At 40.9% G+C, this 15,945-nt stretch overlaps 1 pseudogene; it reads left to right on the top strand.

The window, feature by feature from the left end:
- The first annotated feature begins 469 nt into the window (after positions 1-469).
- Positions 470-15,743, top strand: LOC110147461 (centrosomal protein 20 pseudogene; annotated as a pseudogene).
- The last annotated feature ends 202 nt before the right edge of the window (positions 15,744-15,945 follow it).

The raw sequence follows: 15,945 nt of genomic DNA, 5'->3' as shown, positions 1-15,945 counted from the left end.
CCTCCGTCCATGGGATTTTCCAGGCAAGAGTACTGGAGTGGGTTGCCATTTCCTTCTCCACCCCAAAAGACTAGTTTATGCTAAAAGCATACACAGCCCTGAGCACCATGGGTGGGGGATGTCTGGTAACTTGCACAAGGGATGGATCCCACTCCTAAGCTGGCTGGCTTTCTGTAAGTGCCTCCCCGTGGTCTCACTGTTTCTTGGCTTCCTCTCTATAACACAGCACTACTGGCCTTCACCACCTGTGCCCTGCCCCATGATAATTACCTGACACCTCCAGAACTAGAAAAATCTCGCTTAATTATTGTCCACACCTCTGGCACTGCAAGCAAGACCCTGGATGCCAGACTGCTTGAAGAATGGTCTTAGAACTTGGAATCTCTGAGTCAAGACCCAGGATGCCTGGGTACAAATCTGGTCCCCTCTGTGCCAGTCTCCTCATTCAACAAAGAGCCGAGTCACGGGCATGAGTGTGCAGGGGGCTTCGGAGCATGCAGGGCCCTGCTCCCTGCCCTGCCAGCCTCCTAGGCCCAGAGCCCTGCCTGGGTTTGGTATGCAAATTCCCTCTGAACAAGATGACCCACTGCCTTGGTATTCTGTGGGAGGCCCCAGGTAGGGAAGAATCCCTCAGGCCCACCTCTGCCTTTGAACTGCCTTCACTCTCCCAGTTAGACAACTTTCCATATTATGTTGTTGTTTAGTAACTAAGTTGTGCTTGACTGTTAGTGACTGCAGCACGCCAGGCTTCCCTGTCCCTCACCACCTCCCAGAGTTTGCTCAAATTCACGTCCACTGAGTTGGTGATGCTATCCAAACATCTCATCTTCTGCTGCCAACCCACCAGCCTCCACTTCTCCATATTATGCACATTGAGTTTTTTTAAAAAAATAATGTACATTGAGAATAAAGCTGTTGAATTGTTTGTTAAATTTCCGAGGTGCCATTCATTAAAAATAAGTCATCCTCTCTAAAGTTTAAAGTAAAGAGATTTTTCCTTGAGCAGAAGTTGATAACAGACAACTCTTCAGAAGCCAGTAACCTATTCTAAATTTTAACTTTTAGTTATCTACTATTAATAAAGCACCTAAGACATAATTCTCATTGGACCTCACATGGTTCCACAAAATGTCAGGAAGGACAATATCATTTTTCTCATTTGAAAAACCAAGGATTGGAAGCACATGAAATTTTGCAGGTTCAAACAACTCATAATGATGGAGTCATGACTACAGTCTAGATTCCTAACCTTTAAGTGCTTGTAAAATAAAATAATAAAGATCTTGAATTCTGCCATCAGAGGAAGTGAGGTAGAAAACTGGCTGTTGTTTTAATTGCTGGCAGACTCTGGACAAGTTATTTAACCTCTTCTCCAGTAATTTGCTTTTATCTCTGAAATAGGGACAATAGGGTCCACTTCATACCATGGACATAAGAATTAAATGAATGCTTACATAATTCTTGGCTTGTAACTAGTACTCAATAAATGCTTGTTAATGTAATAAGCCCTGTCCTACCCTATGGAGGCAGCTTCAGTAAAGTGGTCAAAGCTTGGCTTTGGAATGAGCCAGATGATTTGTGTTTTATCACATGACCTTTATGTGAGTTCCTTCCCTGTAGACTCTTCTAGTCAGTTTTTTTTTTACAGTTTTTTTTACATATGTAAAACTGTATCACATATAAAAAAACTGGCCAGAAGAGTCTACAGGGATACTGTAAGGGATACTCTGAAAATTAAAGTCTTGGTCTGTAGAAGAGAAGGCTTAAAAATTTAGTTTATTCCACCTTGAACCTCTGCCAAAAGTTTACTTACCAAGTATTTATTTCTTTACTCTGCATTTTGCCCCGTGTTTATACTTGTTATTGTTGTTCCATCGCTCAGTTGCATCTGACTCTTTGCAAGCCCATGGAATGCAGCACACCAGGCTTCCCTGTCCCTCACTATCTCCTGGAGTTTGCTCAAACTCAGGTCGATTGAGTTGGTGATGTCATCCAACCATTTCAACTTCTTCCACCCCACTTCTCCTGCATCAGGGTCTTTTCCAATGAGTCGGCTCTGCATCAAATGGCTGAAGTTTTGGAGCTTCAGCTTCAGCATTGGTCCTTCCAATGAATATTCAAGGTTGATTTCCTTTAGGATTGACTGGTTTGATCTCCTTGTAGTCCAAGGGACTCTCAAGAGCCTTCTCTAGCACCACAATTTGAAAATGTTATTGTTTTTATAAGCCATATTATTCAACAAAGTATTACCAGAACCTAGTACAGTGCCTGCATCTTATTAAGTCAAGTCAAGTGAAGTCGCTCAGTCGTGTCTGACTCTTTGCGACCCCATGGACTATAGCCTATCAGGCTCCTCCCTCCATGGGATTCTCCAGGCAAGAATACTGGAGTGGGTTGCCATTTCCAATAAATTCATGTTGAGCCATGTAGCTCATGCTGTAGGGAAGAGAATTCTCTGCATCTCGTGATGACCAGAGAAGACTTCAAGGAGGAGATGGTAGGATTTAAGTGCATGTTGAGTAATGTTTGGAAAAGATAGTCACCCCTGTGTGAATGGAGAATGATATGCAGGAGACCTGCTCATGATGACAAGCAGCCCATAGAACCTAACCTTCAAATATGGGCAAAAACGATGATTCTTGTAGAAGATCTAGAGGCAGTATTCTTCAAACCTGACCCAAGAGATATTGAGCAGTCCAAGACAGAAGTGATACATGGGACTTCCCTGGTGGTATGGTGGATAAGAATCCACCTGCCAATGCAGGTGGACACAGGTTTGATCCTTGATTCTTGAAGATTCCACATGCTGCAGAGCAACTAAGCCCTCATACACAACTTCTGAAAACCTAGAGCTAACGCTCTGCAACAAGAGATGCCACCACAATGAGAAGCTCGACACGCTGCAACAAGTAGCTCCTGCTCTCTGCAAATAGAGAAAGTCCGTGCACAGCAACAAAGACCCAGAGTGACCAAAATAATAGTAATAACAATAAAATAAATTTTAAAAATAAAAGAAATGGTTTCCTTGGTGTGTATGCCCAGAAGTGGGATTGCTGGGTCATATGGCAGTTCTATTTCCAGCTTTTTAAGAAATCTCCACACTGTTTTCCATAGTGGCTGTACTAATTTGCATTCCCACCAACAGTGTAAGAGGGTTCCCTTTTCTCCACACCCTCTCCAGCATTTATTGCTTGTAGACTTTTGGATAGCAGCCATCCTGACTGGCGTATAATGGTACCTCATTGTGGTTTTGATTTGCATTTCTCTGATAATGAGTGATGTTGAGCATCTTTTCATGTGTTTGTTAGCCATCTGTATGTCTTCCTTGGAGAAATGTCTGTTGAGTTCTTTGGCCCATTTTTTGATTGGGTCATTTATTTTTCTGGAGTTGAGCTGGAGGAGTTGCTTGTATATTTTTGAGATTAATCCTTTGTCTGTTGCTTCGTTTGCTATTATTTTCTCCCAATCTGAGGGCTGTCTTTTCACCTTGCTTATAGTTTCCTTTGTTGTGCAAAAGCTTTTAAGTTTCATTAGGTCCCATTTGTTTATTTTTGCTTTTATTTCTAAAATTCTGGGATGTGGGTCATAGAGGATCCTGCTGTGATTTATGTTGGAGAGTGTTTTGCCTATGTTCTCCTCTAGGAGTTTTATAGTTTCTGGTCTTACATTTAGATCTTTAATCCATTTTGAGTTTATTTTTGTGTATGGTGTTAGAAAGTGTTCTAGTTTCATTCTTTTACAGGTGGTTGACCAGTTTTCCCAGCACCACTTGTTAAAGAGGTTGTCTTTTTTCCATTGTATATCCTTGCCTCCTTTGTCGAAGATAAGGTGACCATAGGTTCATGGATTTGTCTCTGGGCTTTCTATTCTGTTCCATTGATCTATATTTCTGTCTTTGTGCCAGTACCATACTGTCTTGATGACTGTGGCTTTGTAGTATAGTCTGAAGTCAGGCAGATAACCAGATCTGAAAGAGACACGTGCACCCCAATGTTCATCGCAGCACTGTTTATAATAGCCAGGACATGGAAGCAACCTAGATGCCCATCAGCAGATGAATGGATGAGGAAGCTGTGGTACATATACACCATGGAATATTACTCAGCCATTAAAAATAATTCATTTGAATCAGTTCTAATGAGATGGATGAAACTGGAGCCCATTATACAGAGCGAAGTAAGCCAGAAAGATAAAGACCATTACAGTATACTAACACATATATATGGAATTTAGAAAGATGGTAACGATAACCCTATATGCAAAACAGAAAAAGAGACTCAGATATATAGAACAGACTTGTGGACTCTGGGAGAAGGCGAGGGTGGGATGTTTCAAGAGAACAGCATTGAAACATGTATATTATCTAGGGTGAAACAGATCACCAGCCCAGGTTGGGTGCATGGGACAAGTGCTCAGGCCTGGTGCACTGGGAAGACCCAGAGGGATCGGGTGGAGAGGGAGGTAGGAGGGGGGACCGGGATGGGGAATACATGTAAATCCATGGCTAATTCATTTCAATGTATGACAAAAACCACTGCAATGATGTAAAGTAATTCGCCTCCAACTAATAAAAATAAATGGAAAAAAAATAAATAAAAGAAATGATATATATCCTGGAAGGAACACAGGGAAAAGCGAGTTTCTAGTGGTGGTTTTAGAAACAGGAAAAAGCAAACAAGTTATCTTTTTCATGTTTTGAAGGTGGTGGAAGAATGGTTTATTAGACTGCTTTCATAATTCTGATTTCTAATATAATAAAATTTGATCAAAGCTATTTTTTCTTCCATATGTTTTCCTTACTTTGATTTTAACTTTTCTGTTTGCATTAGAATCATTCCATTGATGTCAATATTATTCCATATATGTGTAGAAAGAAGCCTTGGAAACATTGCTATCTTGTAACTATAGGCTGTCAGGAGATAGCCTTTTTAACAACAGGAAAAAGTACAAAGGTGTTGGTATTCTCCTAGATGGTTATGTTGTCACTGGGGATGTCAACAGGTGGGGATCTTAGTTGGGGTGATAGACAAACAGCTTCAGATATTTCACTGAGCTTTCCACTCTGCCGGCCTCCTTGTCTACAGGCACAGTCCCTTATTGCTAAGTGAAGGCTGTGTTTGGCCGGAGGAAAGTGCTAAAGACATGGACACTGTGGATGCTGCCAGAGGTTTCTCAAGGGTGTGGGTCCAGGTGTCTTGATTTTGAAATATCCTTCTGAGGCTCCCTCCTACAGAGAGAGAGGACAATGATTGCTTTCTCTGTTTGTTCTCATGCTTGAACTAGAAAGGGATGAGGTTGATCTGAGAGTTTCAGGTGCCATTTTGATGACTTGCTTAAAAAGACTCTCTCTATTCATACACTCTCTTCTTTATTTCTTTTGTAAAAGCAACTCATGTCCAATGATCATCCTCTAGACCTTGTCACCATGAAGAACTTGAAATCTTCAACTCAGTCATCCTACCCTCTGGGGACGATGTCTTTGTCATTTACACTTCCATTTTCCATTCTGGGGTCTTCAGAGAACTTGGAATTCCAGGATACTTTTCCTTTGTCTTCACCTATCAGTTTTTCTCCCAATAACTCAACCTTCCCCTCTATCTGATCACATGATTCACATTCTAACGTTCTCTTTGACTGATAATCTACATCCCAATCTACCCTAACCCCTGCCTGTGAAATTCCAAGCATGGATGAATATCACGTTTCCAGCACTGTACCAGCAAAGTAAACTTCTCCTCAACACCTCCCCAACTTCCCCCTTGTTCTTAGAACATTTTAACGCCTAATTCTGAAGGAAATACATGCCATCAACTAAGAGACCTCTTAACATCATGTTTAAGTCTAACGATCTGCATCCTACCACATTTTCATTCCATCCTTCCTATCAATCTTGCTTCAAGCTCTCCTGTTTTAAGATCAACAAAAGCTTCTACTGTTATCTTTCTCTCCTATTAAGTACATCTCTTTGAATGAGTGATCTACTCTCACCCCTTCCAACAACCCCTTAGTCTTCATACTTTTCTATATGGCTTCTGCCTTTACAAGTCTATTATAATAAATTTGTTATAAGAATTAGTGATTTCTTATAGTTAAATTCAATGGATAATTACTATTCCATATAGTTTTTAACATTCCATATAGCATTTAACATTGCTCCTTTGTTCCTTCCTCTTGGAATCTTTCTTTCCTTGATACTGTGATACTGCATTCTCCTGTTTTCTTTTTTCTTCTATTATTTTCCTTGCTGATTCTTCTTAAGCAGTCGCTTTTGCCAGCTTGCCATCTGTTGCCCATTTCTTTCACGTTGGTGTCTCTAGTGGCTTTATCCTTAGCTTTCTTAACTACAGATACTCTTGCCAGTCAATCTCATTAAGTTCCATGGTTTGATTTTCCATCTGTATACTGATGACTCCCAAATCCACAGGTCTATTCCAGCAGCTCTTCTGAGTAACAGATTAATGCACACAGCTCCCCTTGTATTTCCACAGGGACATATTTGCCTTAGTCTGCTCAGGCTATCATAGCAAAGTACCATTGAATAGCTGCTTTTAAACAATAGACATTTATTTTCTTACAGTAGTGGAGGCTAGAAGTCTGAGATCAGGGTGTCTACATGACTGGGTTCTAGTGGGCTCATCTGCTGACATCTTTTTACTATATTCTGGATGATCTATGATGGTGATCTGGGGAATCTTTTTCTTCCTTTTCTTATAAAGCCACAGTCCTTTAGATTAGGGTCCTACCCTTATATTCTCATTTAATCTTAAACATCTCGACAAAGGAAAGGCCCTATCTCTGGATACAGCCACACTGGAGGTTGAGCTTTAACATGTGAATTTGGGTGTGTGGGGGAGGGGGATAATTCAGTCCAAAACAATGTCCAAGACTGAACTCATCAGTTTGATACTAAAATCTGATCCATTTCCTATGTTCTCAATTTTAGTGAACTGCACCAGAGATGGTATAACATAGAAATAAAGAAGTGGTTGCTAGTGTCAGTCTTCTTGGGCTCAAATCCAGGTTCTTATCTTTTACTAACAAAATTGCCCTTGGGTCTCATGTTTTTTCATCCATGAATGGGATTATTTTATAGTATCTGTCTTATAGGAGTATGATGAGCATTAAGTGAGCTATAATTGCTCACTTATAGCATTAAGTGAGTTGGTATAATCCTTGAAACAGTGCCAGGCACCTGGATATAATTAGCAAAACAGCACTCAGGGCTCCCCAGGTTGCTCAGTGGTGAAGAATCAGCCAGCCAATGCAGGAGATATAGGTTCAATCCCTGGTTTGGGAGGATTCCAAATGTTGCCGAGCATCTAAGCTCGTGTGCCACAAGTATTGATCCTGTTCTCTCGGGCCTGAGAGCTGCAACTACTGAACCCATGTGCCACACAACTACTGAAGGCTGCATGACCTAGAACACTTGCCCTGCAGCTAGAGAAGCCAGGGCACCCCAACTAGACAGTAGCCATGCTGTCTGCAACTAGAGAAGAAGCCCATGCAGCAGTGAAGACCCAGCACAACCAAAAATGAATAAATAAAAGTAAAAAGTGCCTGGTAAACATCCACTATTATTATCATCTACCTAATGGATTAAACCAAATGCCTGCATGTCACCCTTGATCTCCTTTCTCTCTGTTGTTCAGTGGCTAAGTTGTGTCTAACTCTTGGCAACCCCATGGACGGCAGCACACCAGGCTTCCTTGTCCTTCACTGTCTCCTGGCCTTTGCTCAAACTCATGTCCATTGAGTCGATGATGCCATCCAACTTTCTCATTCTCTGTCGCCCCCTTACCCTCCTGCCTTCAATCTTTCCCTTCTCTAGTATTTATTTTCTCTCTAGCGTTTCCTTAATTTCTGAGTTCTATAGTTTCCATCTCCTTAACATCCTGGAACTGATTCACAGTCTTCATCCCCTTACCTTTTTCCCTGTCCAGGAACCACTACCCTTTCCTGAGTTGCTGTGATAGCATATTGACTAGTCTTCCTTGGTTGACCTTCCAATCTAGCCTCTCACAGCATACAGAATGTTTTTTCAAAAATACAAATCTCTTCATGCTAGTTCTTTGCCTACACCTATTAAATGATTCCCCCCAAATCTTTCTAATGATTTACAGACCTTTCACGATATTTCTATGCTTTACCATTGTTATCCTCATTTCTCTCCACTCATTAATTTTTACTCCACATGGCAGCTACACCTTAAACTATTTATTTTAAGGCAAAACTTCCCAAGAAATTTTATAATATGCAGAAAATGATATTGTAGGTATGGCACATTGTGGTGAACCGACACATTCACTTGTGTCTTAGGACAACTGGTCTGGGATCTTATCTAGAACCCTCAAGGGTAAGGGAGTCAGGATTTAAACATATCTGTAACTCTTTCGCAACGTAGCAACTTAACTAGGGTACATTAGCTTGAAAGCTGGGTCTAATTACAGATTGCCACACCAGGGCCATGAATTCCACTGTCCCTTCCTAGAGTCTCGGGTGTCTGTGTGTGTGTGTGCACGTGCGCGCTTAGCTGCCCAGTCATATTTGACTCTTCGTGACCCCATGGACTGTAGCCCTCCAGGCTCCCCTGGCCATGGAATTTTCCAGGCAAGAATACTGGAGTGGGTTGCCATTTCCTCCTCCAGGGGATCTTCCTGACCCAGGGAATGAACCCATGTCTCCTGGATTGGCAGGTGGATTCTTTACCACTGAGCCATCAGGGAAGCCCCTCCTTGAGCCTAGAGCCACCACCCAAACTCCTCTTGAGTGCAGAATCTTCGCATCCCTCTTTAGAGGGCCCTTCCTCCTGGAGCCCTCACTTGCCCTTCGTGTTTGTTTTTTGGTTTGTTTTTCTTTCTGCTGCAAATACCAGCTATGCATTCTCTTCCACACTGTTGTTGTTCAGTCATGAAGCCGTGCTCATCTCTTTTGTAGCGCCATGGACCTGTAGGACCAGGCTCCTCTGTGCATGGAATTTCCCAGGCAAGAATACTGAATTGAGTTGCCGTTTCTTCCTCCAAGGGATCTTCCCAACCGAAGAATCAAACCTGCATCTCTTATGTCCCCTGCATTGGCAAGAGGATTCTTTATCACTGAGCCACCAGGAAAACCCATCCCCTCTCACACCTTGTACAAAAACATGTTTCTGAGGAACTTCCACCATATAATAATAATTCAATAACAGATAAATGCTTAGGATCCAGTGGGAACACAGAAAATATGCAGAGTTTGTAAGAATCTGATAGTAGCATAAAATTAATTCTCAACAGTGCCTAAAAAGTCTGACCAATGCTGTTACTTCTTATACTTAATTAGGTAGATTCTTCACTGACATGATAAAACAAACACTTTTTACATAATAAACCTACTCCCATTTTAGCCAATGCAATTGCCTACCTTAGGTACCAGCATAAACACGCAAGATAATTGATTTCCTAAAATAAGGCAGCTGTAGCTCTGCCTAAGCCTGGTTTTTGGCAGCAGCACCAAAGTGAATCTAATTAAAAGGTAGATATTTACACTGTAGGTTCATTTTGGGGAAAAATCTACATGCTCCCAAGCATCAGAATCTCTATATACAAATGTAAATTCCACGATTATGTTCCAGAAATAAAGGTGTCTTAAATGCAGGATTCTTTTACCGTTTTAGATTCTTGGCTTAAGCCTATTTCAAACTCTGTGAATAATGGAGAATTCGCTTGACATTTTAACATCTCTGTTCTTGGAAATAACAATGTTCCATTAGTCCCAAAGTGCTTTCTAGAGATAACTCAGTTTCTCTAAATTTCATGTCTTGTTACATCTTTGGGACTAATAATATAAAGACACAAACATAAATTAATCCCTGTTCTTCCTTTAAGCTAATTTACCTGATTTTTGAATTATAACCTATTTTTAAATAAAACTTTAACTTAAGAGGAACATTTGTGATAGGAGAAAAGTGGTTATAGGAACTTAAGATTATAAAGATAAACTCTTCAAAATGAGATAATTTGGGCTTTCCACTAATAGATATCAAAATAATTTCTTTAATGGACACAAATCACACAAGTAACAGCACAGGAAAATTTAAGAAAACTTATTAGGTAGGAAATTAAAGCCAACTAACTAGTTAACAAAACAGATTTGAAACCTTCTTTATTTCCCCTATTGGCTGCACCAGACAGTTCTCCAGGGAACTGAACCTGGGACTTGAACCTGGGCCATGACAGTGAAAGTTGAATCCTAACCATTAGGCCACCAGGGAATTCCCCAAACCTATTATTGCTCTAAGAGTCTGATTTGGGAGTTTCCTGGTGGTCCAATGGTTGGGACTTGGAGCTTTCATTTCCATGGACCCTGTTTCAATCCCTGATCTGGGAACTAATAGCATGCAGGCTGTGTGGCACAGCAAACAAAAAATAAATGTCCTTCCCTAGTAGCACAGTCAGTAAAGAATCTGCTTGCAATGTAGGAGACCTGGGTTAGATCCCTGGGTTGGGAAGGTCCCCTGGGGAAGGAAATGGCAACCTACTCCAGTATTCCTGCCTGGAAAATCCCATGGATGGAGGAACCTGGCTGGCTACAGTCCATGGGGTCACAAAGAGTTGGACACAACTGATCGACTAACGCTGACCCTTGAAAAAGGAGAATATCGACCAGATGACACTCTGAGTCTCTCCCAGTGTTTTTCTCTTGGTGTCCATCTCCCTTTGGAAAACTTTTCTCTGCACCTATCCTTCTTGACACCATATTTGCCTCTTTTCTGACTTTCCCCTTAGCTGCTAACATATACAAGTGACCCAATCATCAAATAATGACAAACAAACATTCCTGGTCCCTATTTTCTCTTCTGGTCACCAGCCTATTTCCTTTTTCTCCTGAGCCATGCTTACTAAAATGGCAGCATTTCTCAGTCTTCTATATCTCCTCAACTTTTCTTTAATTTTCTACACACTACAGTCTGCCTTTCACCTATTTTTTCTGCTGAAACTGTGGTCAGTAATTTAAATGGACATCTTTTATTTCTATTAGCTAGGAAATTTATCTGAATCCTCTTCTGCCCTCCACAGCACTTGATACTACGAATAACATCCTTACTTCTTGATTTGGCCCTTAAAATGGTAAAAGGCAATGCCTCTGGATTCAGGCCCATCAGAAATGGTAGGACAAACAGTTGCTGATAAAATACCACACTCAACTGGACGGAGGACTGCAGTGCCATCTGTCCTAGTGTGGCCTTTGCAGCATCCAAGCCACCCCTCTCATTCTCCGATTGATTTCGTGTCCCTAAAGGAGAGAACATGGAAAAGAGAAAAGAGAACCTGGTAGAGGGAAGGGAATCAAGAAACCGTATGTGTGTGATTTGTGAGATTATTTTCTGTTCTATTTATTTATGGGCTTCCCTGGTGGCTCAGATGGTAAAGAATCCACCTGCAATGCAGGAGACATGGTTTCAATCCCTGGGTTGGGAAGACACTCTGGAGAAGGGAATAGCTACCCACTCCGGTATTCTTGCCTGGAGAATTCCATGGACCTCAGAGCCTGGTGGGCTCTGGTCCATGGGCTCACAAAGAGTGGGACGTGACTGAGCGATAAACACTTTCACTTTTCACTTTGTATTCCATTTGTTAGTCTAGAGTGAGCCAGGGTACACCCAGGTGTCAGTATAATGCCCCAGGGCCACAAAGATACTTCTATGGCCCCCACAACAAAATCATGGAAACTATATAAAGTTATACTACCTATGACCAAAGACATTGGATTTATCTTCTTTAGAAAATTTATTGCCACTGCTAAAGACCTCCTTCTGTCCAAGAATCTCATATGATTTATTCAAGCCTGCATCATTTTTGACTTCTCACTTAAATGTTTCTTGTAAATTGAAGGGTTTGACTTTACATTTGAAACTGATGATGATTGCAACCTATTTCTCCCTCTTGAGCCTCCCTCCCCTACCCTCATCCTGCCACTATTCTTTCTAACTTTTCCTTAACGTGTTAATTGCTCACTCATATCTGACTCTTTGCAACCCCATGAACCATAGCCCGGCAGGCTCCTCTGTCCATGGGATTCTCCAGGCAAGAATACTGGTATGGGCAGTCATTCCCTTCTCCAAGGGATCTTCCTGACCTGAGGTTGAACCCTGGTCTCCTGCATTGCAGGTGGATTTTTTATCATCTGAGCCATCTGAGGGGAGCCCAACTTTCCCTTAATCATCTTTTATTTTTAGACTCATTAAATATTTTTTTTTCAAAGTGTTTTTCTCAAAGTTCCCATTATTTTAACAATCTCCTTTTCTTTCTTTGTATCGTCAATCCAGGCAAACTCATTGTTTTTATTCTGATTTTATGGCTCCATCCCAGATCTGTCTTCCTAACTTCAGGCCAAGATAGCCCGCTGAATATTAAACATATCTACTGTATGTCCAATGGAGCCCTCAAGTAAGCATAGACAAAAGAGACTTCCTGTATTTTTGTTTCTGATAACACAGCAGACTGAGTTAGTAGGAAACCCTCCTAGTTAAAAAAAAATGTGATATAGAATATAAAAAAATATATCAACATACTCTATATATGACTGCTCAAAGCAAATAAAAAGAAAATCCAAGAAATGAAAAGAGCATTCACCGTCAGTAATAACAAGCTCATGCCTTTTCCACTATGTCCTTAGAAGATCTTGAATCTGAATATTTGCTTAATGATAACTAGCTGTGATTTTAATGTCTATGCAGAAAGCAGGGAATTCCCTAGCGGTCCAGTGGTTAGAACTCTGTGCTTCCAGTGCAGGGGGCCTGGAATTGATTCCTGGTCTGGTAACTAAGATCCTGCATGCCCGATGGTATAGCCAAAAGAAAAAAGAAAGGAAGAAAGAAAGCAAACAGATAAAGCCTTGAACCTGCATGAGGCAAGCAAGCAGTTGCAAATGAGATGTCTGCCTATAAGCAGGACACTGGAAAGAGTACCGCCTTGATGAGAAACGGAACAGAGCAGGAAAAACACAGACACACATGGGAATTGTAAACTTGCCATGTGGAACACAGATGGTGCAGGAGTACCTCAGCTGAGAAGTAGTAAAAACTGGTTCCAGAACAGTAAAATAAGGAAATTATTGCAACATTTCAAAAACTAGGGGTACCTTGGATTCCTTAGAAAACAATTCCTACTGAAGACAGTTTCACTATAAAACTAACAAACCACAAACTGGTGACTCAGGGATTCAAGATTCGTCTATCCGGAAACACTACCACCATAAGAGTCTTTTCTTTTAACTGGATGGACAAAAGTGGGAGTGGAGAAAGTATTTGTTGTGGTCGTTTAGTTGCTAAGTCATGTCCAACTCTTTTGCAACCCCATGGACTATAGCCTGCCAGGTTCCTCTTCCCGTGAGAATTTCCCAGCCAAGAATAATGGCAGGAGTTGCCATTTCCTTCTCCAGGGGATCTTCCTAACCCAGAGGTCAAACTTGCAACTCCTGTATTAGCATGCGGATTTTTTTACCTCTGAACCACCATCTGCTCTTAATTACCTTGGACTAGACTGACATATAACTTTTACTTATATTCCATGGTAAGAATCCATCATATGACACCACCTCGATACTTGTACCAATGTTTAGCAGTGTGCCCAGAAGAACGTAATGGTTTTGTAAACGTATGGCAATTATCTTTGCCACATTGTCCTATCAAATAGATCAGTAAGAGTTATTGATTCTGCCTTGGATATCAGTAACTGATCCATCTTCTTTTTCTTCTCAATGTCTTCAAGCTTGTTTAGGCTGTCATCCTCTTTCACTTGGAATACTGCAATAACCTCCTGACTTGTCCTATGACCTGTTTCTCCCTACCATTGTTAAAATACTGTGGCTGTAAATAATACTAGCTGTAGATAACTTTGGAAAAATTGGGAACTTATTATACAGGGCTCTTTATTATCTTATGGACCCTGAAACAATAATAAAGCTAGGTCCAGGAAAGTTCTGGGAAAAGAAATTGAAAGGGTGTCAGGATTGCAACCAATAGTCAGGTATTCCCTGTCGGTCTTTGTTTTATTTGGCCTCTCTTTAAGAGAAAATTTTTTCTCCCAATTCACAGTGGGGTTTCCTATCTTTTTGGGGGGCAGCACCGCGAGCCACGTAGGATCACTGTTTCCTGATCAGGGGCCAAAGCCGTACCCTCTGAGTTGGAAGCACACACCCGTAACCACTGGACTAGCAGGGAAGTTTATCTTAGCATTGCAAAAAAATATTCAGTGTCTTTTCCATCCTCCCTTATAGCTCAGCTGGTAAAGAATCCACCTGCAATGCGGGAGACCTGAGTTCCATCCCTGGGTTGGGAAGATCCCCTGGAGAAGGGAAAGGCTCCCCACTCCAGTATTCTGGCCTGGAGAATTCTGTGCAGTGTATAGTCCACGGGGTCACAAAGAGTCAGACACGACTGAGCAACTTTCACTTTCACTTTCCCTTCAATATGCTACCATTCATAGACAGCTTTGGGGTGAAAGTATTTTTGTACGTCTGTCTTCTGTCTACAAGGACTAGGACCAATCGAAGTCATCTACTTCTTTTTATCACCCATGGATCTGACCTTGATGTTTTATACAATCCAGGCAGAGTGATTGTTCAATAAATATTCAACAAACCAGTGAATGACCCACAACTTTATTCTATTTTATTCCATTCAGCATATTGTTAGCCACCTGTAATCAAAGAATTCACGTTCTGTCTGATTTAGTCAAATTTTTCATCCCTCAAGAAAAATTTGTCATGATGACTAAGCCTCTAAAGAAGGACAATTGCTCCTTTATTTTCTTGATTTTATGCTTCAGGACTTGTCTTATCTGGCTGTGGCATCATAAATCGTCTCCATCTCGTCCTGTGTTCAACTTCACAGACAGGTTCTGTATATTTGTCTTCCTTGTAGATCTCTGTTAACTTGGAGCTTACTAAATACTTTTGCTCCATACCCACATATCAATTATTCTGATTTTCAAAATTTTATTGTAAAAAAAAGGTACAATATGAATAAAATTCAGCTTATAGATGATTGTATAGTGTCTTAGGAAATATTTTATTTGCATTAACAGCATGCATTTGTTCTCTGTTTGTTTTGGTTTTACAAAACAGCGCCATAAATAACTAAGGATGGAACTTCTTCCCCAAAGCGTTTTCCCATTAGTGTTATCGCAAAGCTCAAATCTGATTTTGTTACCAAATCCCACATGATTTTGTTATCAGATCCCACATACATGATTGTCTCATGCAGCATTCAGTGAAACAGTTCTCTTGGAAGCAAAAACAAACCTTGTCAAGAAAAAAATGGACTGCAGGCAAACCCCTGGCCATTGAAAACTGGCAACTGCCGCGGAGCTAAAGGACACTTTAAAGGACATCCTGGGAAAAAGAAAAGTATTGCAGCATTTAAGGGCGAGGATTTAAGCTGAAGTTTTCAATGCCCTTGGTGATAAAAGGGAACCCTGACCATCATTGTCTCATGAAAACCTTCGAATTAATGAGTTAATTCAGGAGTATTTGAAATTCAATATGAATATACGAGTCTGCCCCTCAGGAGATTCTGGTCAACCTGTGGTTCAGTTGGACAGTTTCTCATCTGTGAACTAAGAGAGTTTGAGGAATCAAAGGATAATACAATACTTCTTTTTTATCGAATTTTCGCTCATTTCTTGCATGAAACTAAGGATAACGTCCGAAATATGTTTCTAAAAGGGTCTTCAGCTGCCAAACACAAATCTTGGCAGACAGTTTAGTGGAAGAAAGCAAGTGGTCCCCCAACTAGGAACTGAACCCAAACCCTAACAGTGCAGGTGCAAAGTCCTGACCAGTGGACTGCCAGGGAATTCCCAGAATGAATACAAATCTTGACTGTTGTAATAAACTTTTAAGAAGCATAAAAAAATAAAAACAAAAGAAAAATGGATTGTAAGTAAATTGTATGCCAGTTTTTATAAA

The sequence above is a fragment of the Odocoileus virginianus genome, chromosome 11 (assembly GCF_023699985.2).
Source record: "Odocoileus virginianus isolate 20LAN1187 ecotype Illinois chromosome 11, Ovbor_1.2, whole genome shotgun sequence".
NCBI lineage: Eukaryota > Metazoa > Chordata > Mammalia > Artiodactyla > Cervidae > Odocoileus > Odocoileus virginianus.
Note: the sequence above shows the minus strand (reverse complement) of the source record. Positions and strands in the feature narration are given on the sequence as shown.